A 13,719-nucleotide genomic window follows, 5' to 3' on the forward strand; every position below is an offset into this window, starting at 1 on the left:
TCGATCTCGGACGAGATCTTCTATACTGGTCGGAGATGACGTGTACAGCTGGTGAGAGGCAGCCAGAGCTGTTGTATCCGACTTGTGGACTGGTTATGCTGCTGATCCTTCGTCACTGGAGGGTGGGGGTACCTGCAAGGGACTCCGATGCTTAAGTTAGCAAGGGTATTAAGCAGGTTTTTTGTAGAATCAGAGTATGAGTTATACCTGGGTGCTCTAGTGTATTTATAATGGTTTTGGGCTGACCTTCTTAGGTAAGATATGTTAGTTATCTTATCTTATCTTATTTTATCTTTGGATGAGGTCAGCTTATCTTTAAGGGAACTGCCTTTATCTCTATAGGCTTGGACTGCCTTTGGATATGGGTCGTGTTCCTCTATTTGGGCCCTTTATTGGGCTTTCCTGTCAATTTGGCCGATCTCTTTGAGAAGAGGTCGGATAGTCGGACCTGAAGAGGTCGGTCACCTTGTCTCTAATCATCCCGGGTCAGACAGCTCGACCTAGGGTATGAACAGTGCCCCTGCTCGAGCTCGGTCTTTTCTTTTTGAGATCGAGTCTTAGTCTTAGGACTTCGATCCTTCTTGGGTGAAGCCGAACTCGAGCATTTGTCGACTTCTTTCTTTGTAGAATCCTCTTTTTTGAATGCGGAATGTTTTCTTCTGAAAGCGCGCGCTTTTGTATTAGTGCTCTGTTCTTGGGAACGTGCGAGGATTTAATACCCCCATTAATTGGTTTTAATTGCCCCGTTTCTCTTAGCCTCTTTATTTTGAATCTCACATTTCAGAAAAATGGTTTCTCTTCTCCGTAACCTCCCTGTTCTTTCTCTCTTTCTATTTTTTCCTGGGGTTCGTAGCTTTTGCCTCTTTCCTTGCAACATTTCTTGGTCATTCTTTCCTTCTGACTGTGGAAGGGCGATTCTAGATTCTGCTCCTTTCTTCAACTTTCTCTCGAGGCTTTCTTTTTCCAGGTTGGTTTCTTCTTACTTTCTTGTTCTCACCATTTTTCTGGTAAAACTTTGATTCTGAATGTATGTTGGAAAGCTTGAAATCTTTTTGCGCCATCGTGCTTGCTTGTCGCTGTGCTGCATGTATTTCTGGTTTTTATGAACCTGTTTACTTTACCCAAAAGGTTGATGATTTTCGCTATGTTGATGATTTTACTGATGAACTTTTGTAGAAAGTGACGATTTTTTCTAGTGGCTTGTTTTTATTTTCTCCGTGAATTTTGTTTGTTTGGGGTGTTAATTTTATGAAAAAGGTGGCGTCTTTGATGACTTCTTCTTGATACAAACATTGCTTGGTAGTCCCGTCTGCGACTGTGAATTTTGAGAGGTAGTTATTTTGATGACTTCGTTTGATTTGTAGCTCGTGGCTTTCTTCTCAGAGTGTTATTTTCCTGTTAGGACACGTAGAGATATAGACTTATAGATTTCCCTGAGTCCTTGTTCCATTACTTGCCTCCAAAAGGTGCCCCTGGATCTTTAGTGCGGGTCCTGGGGTTTTCTTTTGTTGCTTGTATTGCTCTGTGTCATGCTTGTCCGAGCTGTTTTGATATGATTTGTTTTTGACTTTTTCTGAGACGTTTGGGTTAGTAATCTATTTTCTTCTTTTCTTGCTGTAGGACTAGTTGACCTCATGTCTTCTCGCAAGAACATTGTTGAGACATCTTCCCGAGTCCCTGAGAGCATGGCTGATTGGGTGGATTCGATGGTTCTTTTGTGTGTTTCTTTGGTTGATTCCGAATTTTGTCAGCAACTTAGGCAATTTCATAGGGTTTGTAGTAGCGGTAGTGAGGAAAACAATTATGAGCTTGTACCCCCCACTCCTAAAGAGAGAGTTTGTTTCTCTACTCGAGTTGCTGGAGACCGTCCTTTTTTCTATGCATACGATTTCTTTTTTGGCCAGATGAATATCACCCTTCCTTTTACTCCTTCTGAGACCAACCTGTTGTGGTCTTGTAATGTAGCTCCATCCCAACTTCACCCCAATTCTTGGGGTTTTATAAAAATCTTTCAATTGCTGTGTCGTGAATTTGACGTCCCTGCTTCGCAATCCCTTTTTGTTTATTTGTTTGTCTTGACAAAACCTGGGGTAGTGAAGAAAAAGGCTGCATGGGTTTCTTTCCGAGCTTCGCAAGGGAAGAAAGTTTTTTCTACGTGTGACGAGTCGTTTCGTGATTTTAAGAACTATTTCTTCAAGGTCCGAGCTGTTGAAGGAGCTCGTCCCTTTTTTCTTGATGAGAATGATGAGCCTTTAGAGTGGCAAAAGAGCATTGTTGTGTCGAGGTATTCCTGGGAGATGTTGGACGAGGTCGAGCAGGCCTTTGTGACTGTGTTGGAGGAGAATTGGGGGGAGCCTCCCTATCTTGATACCAAGAAATTCTTAGGGGACCCCTCACTCCTCCGGGCTGAGTTGGGTAGTGTTTAATTTTGGCTTTCCTTGTCTTGTCGAGTTTATTTCTTTACGAGCTCTTTTTTTCATATTTGTAACTTGGTTTCCTACTGCGATGTTTTGTTTGGCAGAGATGATTAAGAATAATGAATCTATGAAGGCCTTCAAAAGGGCGAGGAAAACTACTGCAGCCCAAAACGTCTCGGCTAAGGCGGCCGGGGAGGGATCGTCCCAGGTTCAGTCGAAGCCGGCCGTACCAAGCTCACCGGAGGCGAGGAAGGTAATCCCTACTCCCCGGGTCCATTTGGCTGATCTTCTTCAAGTTTCTATTGCCACTTCTGGTGCTCCTCCCAATAAAAAACAAAAAACAATTGAGCCTTTTAACCTCGATGCCCCTGACTTTGACGCGGTTGAGTTTGTAGATCAGCAGATCGGCCCTTACGGTGCCTTCCTTATGGATGATGTATCACTCCTTCACCATTTAGACTTTATAACTCGGAGTAGCATTAAGATAGCGCATATGGGAGCTGCCCTGTACTGAACTACCCAGAACCTTCCTCTACATGCTACCAAGGCCTTTATGGAGGAAGCTAAGCGAGAGTTCGACCGGATGAAGGGTCTGAAGGAGGAGCTTGAAGTGAAGGTGACCAAACTGGAGAAGGAGCTGGAGAGCGAGAAGGCTAGCTCCCTTGCCTTGTCGGCTTCTGTGAGGTTGGTTGAGGACACGGCATTGAGGCATAAAGATAGCTACGTCACGACCTACCGGGAAGTGATGCGTCTTAGGGAGGAATTAGAGTCGGCCCGGGTTGATTATTCCGAGCTCCAGGGTCATCTTGTAGGCAGCGTGAATGCTGCTTATGAGAACCTGAAGGAACAGGTTCGGGTTCTCGCCCCGGAGGTCGACCTTGCTCTATTTAGTTTGGATAATATTGTGAAAGATGGCAAGATTGTCCCTGATGACCCTGATGATGAGGATGTTGAGCCTCCCTCAGTGCCTGCTGCCAAGACCTCTGTGTTACGGACTTCTTCAGTTCCTTCAGCTGGTGCCGGTCATCCCGAGTTAGAACCTGATTGTCGAATCTTGAACCGGGATGATGGGACTGTGGATGCAGTGCCTCTCCAGACTCGCCCTCCTTCGCCCTGTACTGAGGCTGCCGAGAAGCCCTCGGATGTTAGTTGAATTTTCTTAACTATTTGTGTAGATAGCCCGGCTTGTGGGCTCTTTAAAACTCTTTTTGTAAATGATGTTTGCTGACTGTCGACACTCATTTAGTTGCTTGTTTAGCAACTTTATTTCGAAAAACAAAAGTAGTTTTCAAGCTTTTGGGGCTGATTTTGGTGGCCTCTGAGGCTTGTTATAACTTTATGTTTCTATATTATGTCTGTTTGTACTCGACTTGGCACCTTTCTATGTTTTAGGAATGTTGGAGCCTTGTTTGCTCGACCTATTTGGATTGCTTTAGTATTTGTGGCTTTGATTCCTTTGAGGCTTCTGAAAGTTATTTCTAGTAATCCTGTTTTGTTTGGAGCTTTTATGAGGTCTCTGCCAGGTATTACTTTTTTATAACTTTAGCATTTTATGTGGGCTGACATCGTTATGTCGGGTCCTTTCTTAAGTTATTTTTGTAACCCTCTTTCTTGGACCTTGTTTAGGTCTCTTTCAGGGATTACTTTTATAACTTTATGTTTTGGGCCGACTTTGTCATGTCGGGCCCTTCCGAGTTATTTTTGTAATCCTCTTTCTTGGACCTTGTTCAGGTCTTTTTCAGGGATTACTTTTATAACTTTATATTTTGGGCCGACATTGTCATGTCGAGCCCTTCCGAGTTATTTTTGTAATCCTCTTTCTTGGACCTTGTGCAAGTCTCTTTCAGGGATTACTTTTTATAACTTTATATTTTGGGCCGACTTTGTCATGTCGGGCCCTTCCGAGTTATTTTTGTAATCCTCTTTCTTGGACCTTGTGCAGGTCTCTTTTAGGGATTACTTTTTATAACTTTATATTTTGGGCCGACTTCGTCATGTCGTGCCCTTCTAAGTTATAGTAATCCTCTTTTATAGGGTTAGCCAGACCTCTTTCCAGGGTTTACTTATAACTTTGGTCGACTGGTCCGACTTCTTAACGTCGGCCAGTCTTTAAGTTATTATTTAGCAATCCATCTTATCAAGACCTCGTCAGGTCCTTTCTCCGGATCACTTTCGATAACTTCTTGTATTATTCTGTTTTCATCTTTGCCGATTTGTAGAAGTTGGGTTCAATCCTTGTTTGGTCGACCTTTGGATGAATTTGGTTTTCATCTCAGTTGGTCTTTATCGTGATCATGCAGTGAATTTGTTTTTCACTTTCGGCCGATCTGTTGCTTTATAATCGGACGATGAATTTTTCAGATTAATGCGTCTTGAAAACTTGTAGAACATCTAATATATTTTATTTAAAAGAAAATGCAAATATGTACATGCGGAGTTTTTATCCTTTTAAGTCGGATAATTTGTGGATCTCAGCTTGGTGCCTCATTAAAAAACCTTTTCAGGAAAAAGAGTGCATCTTATGTTGAGATCCTTTACCATCCCTAGCTATAGTACCTTCTTAGGTTGCAGGCGTGCCATGACCTAGGAAGCTCTCGTGCATCGAGTTCGGACAATCTGTAGTCGCCCTTCCCAAGTACTTCTATGACTCGGTAGGGTCCTTTCCAGTTTGCTGCCAGCTTTCGTTCTCCAGGTCGAGTTGTTCCTATATCATTTTGGATTAAGGTGAGATCATTCTCGGTGAAACCTCGCGGCACTACCTTTTGATTATATCTGGAGCCCATTCGACGTTTTAGTACTTCTTCCCTGATCCGAGCTCTCTCTTGGACTTCAGGAAGTAGATCGAGCTCTTCCCTTTGGAGTTGGAGGTTAGCTTCTTCATTATAGTGGATCACTCTAGGCGACCCTTCTTCGATCTCTACTGGGATCATTGCCTCCATTCCGTATGCTAACCAGAAGGGTGATTCCTTTGTGGTAGAATGTGGCGTTGTTCGATATGCCCATAGGACTTGTGGGAGCTCTTCAGCCCAGGCTCCCTTTGCGTCCTGTAATCTTCGTTTTAGCCCAGCCAATACCACTTTGTTGGCAGCTTCAGCTTGGCCATTGGCTTGAGGATGCTCTACGGAAGTGAATTGGTGTTTTATATTCAAGTCAGCCACTAACTTTTTGAAGCCTGCATCTGTGAATTGGGTGCCATTATCTGTGGTGATGGAGTATGGGACCCCGAATCTTGTGACAATATTTCTATATAGGAATTTTCTACTTCTTTGAGCAGTGGCATTAGCTACGATGAGGAATTTAACTTGTCCCGATCCCTGAGGGAAGGATCCGAGAAGGTCGAGTCCCGATTTTGCAAATGGCCATGGTGAGGTCACGCTGATGAGTTCCTCTGGCGGGGCGATGTGAAAGTTGGCATGTTTCTGGCATGGTAGACATGTCTTTACAAACTCTATAGCTTCCTTTTGTAGAGTTGGCCAATAAAATCCCGCCCTAAGTACTTTTTTGGTGAGAGCTTGTGCTCCGAGATGATTGCCACAAATGCCACTGTGTACTTCTTCTAAAACTTCCTTTGTGTTGGAAGTCAGCACACATTTTAACAAAGGTATTGAAATCCCTCTCTTGTATAGAGTATTGTTTATGATGGTGTAATGTTGTGCCTCTCGTTTTAACCTCTTTGCCTCCTTTTCACCTGTAGGGAGTGCTTCTGTTTTGAGGTAGTTAATTATGGGGGCCATCCATCCTTGATCTTGACTTGTTATGGCTAGGACTTTTCTTCTTCCGAGATTGACGGACTCTGCAGTATTTCTTGGATGAGGCTTCTATTATTGCCCCCTGGTTTGGTGCTGGCTAGCTTTGAGAGTGCGTCAGCTCAGGCATTCTGTTCGCGGGGTATGTGGTGGATCTCATATTCCCTGAGTTGTCCGAGCTGTTCCCTGGTTTTACCCAGGTACTTTTTCATAGTGGGATCCTTGGCTTGGTAGCTCCCTGTTATTTGTGAAGTGACCATCTGTGAGTCGCTGAAGATAATGAGTCTTTGAGCTCCGACCTCTTTAGCCAGCTTCAAACCAGCTAGTAGTGCCTCATATTCCGCCTGGTTGATTGAGGCAGGGAACCCGAATTTAAGGGAAAGTTCGATTTGGGTTCCTTGGTTGCTTTCAATTATCACACCTGCACCACTTCCAGTTTTATTCGAGGAACCGTCCACATAGAGATTCCATTCTGTGGGGGATTTCGGGGTGTCTGTAAATTCTGCAATGAAGTCGGCCATGTATTGTGATTTGATGGCTGTCCAAGCTTCGTATTGAAGGTCGAACTCGGACAACTCGACTGCCCATTGCAAGATTCTACCTGCTAGATCTGTTTTCTGCAATATCCCTTTTATAGGCTGGTTGGTCCGAACCTTAATGGTGTGAGCTTGGAAGTACGGGCAAAGTCGTCGAGATGTTAGTATGAGAGCATAGGCAAATTTTTTGATTTTTTTGTAGTTCAGCTCGGACCCTTGTAGTGCTTTACTGATGAAGTATACAGGTTGTTGCCCCTTGTCGTCCTCTCGAACTAGTGCTGAGGCTACTGCTCGACTTCCTACTGCGAGGTACAATATGAGTGGCTCTCTCTCTCGTGGTCGAGTTAGGATAGGTGGTTGTCCCAGGAATCTTTTGAAATCTTGGAAAGCCTGCTCACACTCTGTTGTCCATTCAAACATCTTTCCCTTCCTTAGAGTGGTGTAGAAGGGGAGAGACCTTATTGCTGATCCTGCTAGAAATCTGGACAAGGCTGCCAACCTCCCGTTGAGTTGTTGTACCTCTTTGACACAAGTTGGGCTTTTCATGTCGAGTATGCCCTGGCATTTATCCGGATTTGCCTCGATTCCTCTTTGTGTGAGCATAAAACCCAAGAATCTGCCAGCTTCTACTGCAAAGGTGCATTTTTGTAGGATTGATCGCATGCCATGCTTTCTTATAGTGTCGAACACTTGGACCAGGTCGGACAATAATGTCTCTTCACTTTGTGTCTTTATTAACATGTCGTCCACATAGACTTCCATGATTTTTCCGATATGATCTGAAAATACTTTATTCATTATCCTTTGATAAGTAGCTCTCGCGTTTTTAAGACCAAAAGGCATTACGATGTAGCAGTAGTTTGTATTTGGTGTTATGAACGAGGTTTTTTCTTGGTCCGGTGGAACATTGGGATTTGATTGTATCCTGAATATGTGTCCATAAACGAGAGGTATTTATATCCAGAGGAGGCATCTACCAGAGCGTCGATACTTGGGAGTGGATAGGGATCTTTTGGGCAGGCTTTGTTGAGATCAGTGTAGTCGGTGCACATTCGCCACTTCCCATTTGACTTTTTCACCAAGACGACGTTAGCTAGCCATAGTGGGTACTTGACTTCTCTTATGAATCCTGCCTCCAGTAGGGCTTGTACCTGCTCTTCCACAGCTTGGGATCATTCTGGCCCGAGTTTTCTTTGTCTCTGCTGTACTGGCCGAGATCCTGGGTAGACCGCCAACTTGAGGCAGATTAGTTTGGGGTCTATATCTGGCATGTCTGCAGCTTTCCATGCAGAGAGATCGATGTTATCTCGTAAGAACTGTACAAGTGATTCTTTCACGTCTCCTCTTAGAATCGTACCAATATTGGTTGTTTTGCCCGGGATGTCTCTGATCTGGACTTTCTCTACTTCACCTTCAGGTTATGGACGGAGTTCTTCTCGCCTCTGAACTCCACTGGTATGCAAAATTGTGATCGTTCATTCCTTGGTAACAGCGTCAAAAACTTAATACGCACGTTCATAATTTTAGTTCTTTGTCACAACTTCGCACAACTAACCAGCAAGTGCACTGGGTCGTCCAAGTAATAAACCTTACGTGAGTAAGGGTCGATCCCACGGAGATTGTCGGCTTGAAGCAAGCTATGGTCATCTTGCAAATCTCAGTCAGGCGGATTCAAATGGTTATGGTGAATTGATAATTAAAATATAATTAAAATATAAAATAGGATAGAAATACTTATGTAATTCATTGGTGAGAATTTCAGATAAGCGTATAGAGATGCTTTTGTTCCTCCTGAACCCCTGTTTTTCTGCTGTCTTCATCCAATCATTCCTACTCCTTTCCATGGTAAGCTTTATGTAGGGCATCACCGTTGTCAATGGCTACTTCCCATCCTCTCAGTGAAAATGGTCCAAGATGCGCTGTCACCGCACGGCTAATCATCTGTCAGTTCTCGGTCATACTGGAATAGGATTCAGTAATCTTTTTGCGTCTGTCACTACGCCCAGCACTCGCGAGTTTGAAGCTCGTCACAGCCATCCCTTCCCAGATCCTACTCGGAATACCACAGACAAGGTTTAGACTTTCCGGATCTCAAGAATAGCCGCCAATAATTCTAGCCTATACCACGAAGACTCTGATCGTAGATCAGAAGGCTAAGAGATACACATTCAAGCTTGTTTGCATGTAGAACGGAAGTGGTTGTCAGGCACGCGTTCATAGGTGAGAATAGTGATGAGGGTCATATAATCATCACATTCATCATGTTCTTGTGTGTGAATGAATATCTTAGAGAAGAAATAGGCTTGAGTTGAATAGAAAAACAATAGTACTTTGCATTAATTCATGAGGAACAGTAGAGCTCCACACCTTAATCTGTGGTGTGTAGAAACTCTACCGTTGAAAATACATAAGAATAAGGTCCAGGCATGGCTGAATAGCTAGCATCCATGATCTAAGAACTAAACGTCCAGAGATGAACAAAGGATAATCCAAAGATTTAAAAACAATAGTAAAAAGTTCTATTTATACTAAACTAGTTACTAGGGTTTACAGAGATAAGTAAATGATATAGAAATCCACTTCCGGGCCTACTTGGTGTGTGCTTGGGCTGAGCATTGAAGCTTTCACGTGTAGAGGTCTTCCTTGGAGTTAAACGTCAGTTTCTAACCTGTTTCTGGCATTTAACTCTGCTTTGTAACCTGTTTTTGGCATTTAACTCCAGAATAGGGTAGAGAGCTGGCGTTGAACGCCAGTTTGCGTCATCTAAACTCGAAAAAAGTATGGACTATTATATATTACTGGAAAGCCCTGGATGTCTACTTTCTAACGAAATTGAGAGCGTGCCATTTGGATTTCTGTAGCTCCAGAAAATTCATTTTGAGTGTAGGGAGGTCAGAATCCAACAGCATCTGCAGTCCTTCTTCAACCTCTGAATCTGATTTTTGCTCAGTCCCTCAATTTCAGCCAGAAAATACCTGAAATCACAGAAAAATACACAAACTCATAGTAAAGTCCAGAAATGTGAATTTTATTTAAAAAATAATAAAAATATACTAAAAACTAACTAAATCATACTGAAAACTATGTAAAAACAATGCCAAAAAGCGTATAAATTATCCGCTCATCACAACACCAAACTTAAATTGTTGCTTGTCCCCAAGCAACTGAAAATCAAATAGGATAAAAAGAAGATAATATACTATAAATTCAAAAATATCAATGAAACTTAGATCCAATCAGATGAGCAGGACTAGTAGCTTTTTGCCTTTGAATAGTTTTGGCATCTCACTTTATCCCTTGAAGTTCAGAATGATTGGCTTCTATAGGAACTCAGAATTCAGATAGTGTTATTGATTCTCCTAGTTCAGTATGTTGATTCTTGAACTCAGCTACTTTATGAGTCTTAGCCGTGGCCCTAAGCACTTTGTTTTCCAGTATTACCACCGGATACATAAATGCCACAGACACAAAACTGGGTGAACCTTTTCAGATTGTGACTCAGCTTTGCTAGAGTCCCCAATTAGAGGTGTCCATGGTTCTTAAGCACACTCTTCTTTTTGCTTTGGACCTCGACTTTAACTGCTCAGTCTCAAGTTTTCACTTGACACCTTGACGCCATAAGCACATGGTTAGGGATAGCTTGGTTTAGCCGCTTAGGCCAGGATTTTATTCCTTTAGGCCCTCCTATCCATTGATGCTCAAAGCCTTGGATCCTTTTTACCCTTGCCTTGTTGTTTTAAGGGTTATTAGCTTTTTTGCTCTTGCCTTTTGGTTTAAAGAGCTTTTGGCTTTTTCTGCTTGCTTTTTCTTTTTCTTTTGTTTTTCGCCATTTTTTTTCTTTTTTTTCGCAAGCTTTTGTATTCACTGCTTTTTCTTGCTTCAAGAATCAATTTTATGATTTTTTAGATTATCAGATAACATGTCTCCTTTTTCATCATTCTTTCAAAAGCCAACATATTTAACATTCATAAACAACAAATTCAAAAGACATATGCACTATTCAAGCATTCATTCAGAGAACAGAAAGTATTGTCACCACATCAAAATAATTAAACTAATTTCAAGGATGAATTCGAAACCATGTACTTCTTGTTCTTTTGTAATTAAAGCATTTTTCATTTAAGAGAGGTGATGGATTCATAGGACATTCATAGCTTTAAGACATAGACACTTAGACACTATTGATCATGTAATAAGACACAAACATAAATAAAGATAAAGCATAGTAAATGAAAAACAGAGAAATAAGAACAAGGAGATTAAGGAACGGGTCCACCTTAGTGAGGGTGGCGTCTTCCTCTTCTTGAAGAACCAATGGTGCTCTTGAGCTCCTCTATGTCTCTTCCTTGTCTTTGTTGCTCCTCCCTCATAGCTCTTTGATCTTCTCTATTCTCATGGAGGATGATGGAGTGCTCTTGGTGCTCCATCTTTAATTATCCCATGTTGGAACTTAATTCTCCTAGGGAGGTGTTGATTTGTTCCCAATAGTTCTGTGGAGGAAAGTGCATCCCCTGAGGTATCTCAGGGATTTCATGGTGAGGAATTTCCTCATGCTCTTGTTGAGGTCCATGATCTCTTATTTTACAGTCAAATGCTCTACTACTGAGCTATGGACCCTTGAGATGAATCTCTCCATCTCCCATGACTCGGAGGTGGAAGCTTTTGTCTTTCCTTTCCTCTTTCTAGAGGTTTCTCCGGCCTTAGGTGCCATAAATGGTTATGAAAAAAAAGAAATTCTTTTACCACACCAAACTTAAAAGGTTTACTCGTCCTCGAGCAAAAGAAGGAAGAAGGTAGTAGAAGAAGAAGAAAATAGTGGAGATCGAGGGAGGTGAGTGGTTCGGCCATGTGTGGGTGGGTTTGGGAGGGGAGAGTGGTGAAGAGGTGATGGGGAAGAGAGAATGAGCTAATTGGGGAAGGGTATTTGTGGAAGAGTGTTATGGAAAGGTGTGAAGAGGAGAAAAGAAGAGGTAGGGTGGGTGGGGATCCTGTGGGGTCCACAGATCCAGTGGGGTCAAGGACTTAACATCCCTGCTCCAATTAGGCATGTAAAACGCCCTTAGTATGCATGTCTGGCGTTAAACGCTAGCTTGCTGCTTGTTTCTGGCGTTAAACGCCCAAATGTAGCCTGTTTCTGGTGTTTAACGCCACTTCCATGCTCTATTCTGGCGTTAAACGCCAGTCTGGTGCTTGTTTCTGGCATTTAACGCCAGCTTGATGCTTCTTTCTGGTGTTAAACGCCAGTTTGATGCTTCTTACTGGCGTTTAAACGCCAGTAAGTTCTTCTTCCAGGGTGAGCTGTTTTTAAAGCTGTTTTTTATTTTTCAGTAGTTTTTGTGACTCCACATGATCATCAACCTAAAAAAACATAAAATAACAATAAAATAAAATAGATATAATTAAATAACATTGGGTTGCCTCCCAACAAGCGCTTCTTTAATGTCAATAGCTTGACAGTGAGCTCTCATAGAGCCTCACAGATGTTCAGAGCATTGTTGGAACCTCCCAACACCAAACTTAGAGTTTGACTGTGGGGGCTTTGGTTGACTCTGTAGTGAGAGAATCTTTTCATGCTTTCTCTACATGGTTACAGAAGGAGATCCTTGAGTTTTAAACACAAGGTTGTCCTCATTCAGTTGAAGGACTAACTCTCCTCTGTCCACATCAATCACAGCTTTTGCTGGGGCTAGGAAGGGTCTTCCAAGGATGATGGATTCATCCTCATCCTTCCCAGTGTCTAGGATTATGAAATCAGTAGAGATGTAAAGGCCTTCAACCTTTACTAGCACGTCCTCTATTAGTCCATAAGCCTTTTTTTTTTTGAGTTGTCTGCCATCTCTTATGAGATTCTGGCAGCCTGTACCTCAAAGATTCCTAGTTTCTCCATTACAGAGAGTGGCATTAAGTTTATGCCTGACCCCAGATCACACAGAGCCTTCTCAAAGGTCATGGTGCCTATGTTACAGGGAATTAGGAATTTACTATGATCCTGTTTCTTTTGAGGTAGAGTTTGCTGAACCAAGGCATTTAGTTCCTTGATGAGCAATGGAGGTTCATCCTCCCAAGTCTCATTACCAAATAATTTGGCATTCAGTTTCATGATTGCTCCTAAATATTGAGCAACTTGCTCTTCAGCAATCTCTTCATCTTCTTCAGGAGATGAATAGTCATCAAAGCTCATGAATGGTAAAAGGAGGTTCAATGGAATCTCTATGGTCTCTAGATGAGCATCAGATTCCTTTGGTTTCTCAAAGGGAAACTCCTTATTGGTTAGTGAACGTCCCAGGAGGTCTTCCTCACTAGGATTCACGACCTCCTCCTCCTCTTTGGGTTCGGCCACACCAAGCAAGGTAATGGCCTTGCACTCTCTTTTTGGATTCTCTTCTGTGTTGCTTGGGAGAGTACTAGGAGGGGTTTCAGTGACTCTTTTACTCAGCTGGCCCACTTGTGCCTCCAAATTTCTAATGGAGGACCTTGTTTCATTCATGAAACTTAGAGTGGCCTTAGATAGATCAGAGACTATATTTGCTAAGCTAGATGGATTCTGCTCAAAATTCTCTGTCTGTTGCTGAGTGGATGATGGAAAAGGTTTGCTATTGCTAAACATATTTCTTCCACCATTATTAAAGCCTTGTTGAAGGTTTTGTTGATCCTTCCATGAGAAATTTAGATGATTTCTCCATGAGGGATTATAGGTATTTCCATAGGGTTTCCCCATGTAATTCACCTCTGCTATTGTAGGGTTCTCAGGATCATAAGCTTCTTCTTCAGAAGATGCCTCTTGAGTACTGTTGGATGCAGCTTGCAATCCATTCAAACTCTGAGAAATCATATTGACTTGCTGAGTCAATATTTTGTTCTGAGCCAATATGGCATTCAGAGTATCAATTTCAAGAACTCCCTTCCTCTGAGGCGTCCCATTACTCACAGGATTCCTTTCAGAAGTGTGCATGAACTGGTTATTTGCAACCATGTCAATGAGTTCTTGAGCTTCTGCAGGCATTTTCTTTAGGTGAATGG

This window comes from Arachis hypogaea, chromosome 16 (genome assembly GCF_003086295.3).
Source record: "Arachis hypogaea cultivar Tifrunner chromosome 16, arahy.Tifrunner.gnm2.J5K5, whole genome shotgun sequence".
Classification (NCBI taxonomy): domain Eukaryota; kingdom Viridiplantae; phylum Streptophyta; class Magnoliopsida; order Fabales; family Fabaceae; genus Arachis; species Arachis hypogaea.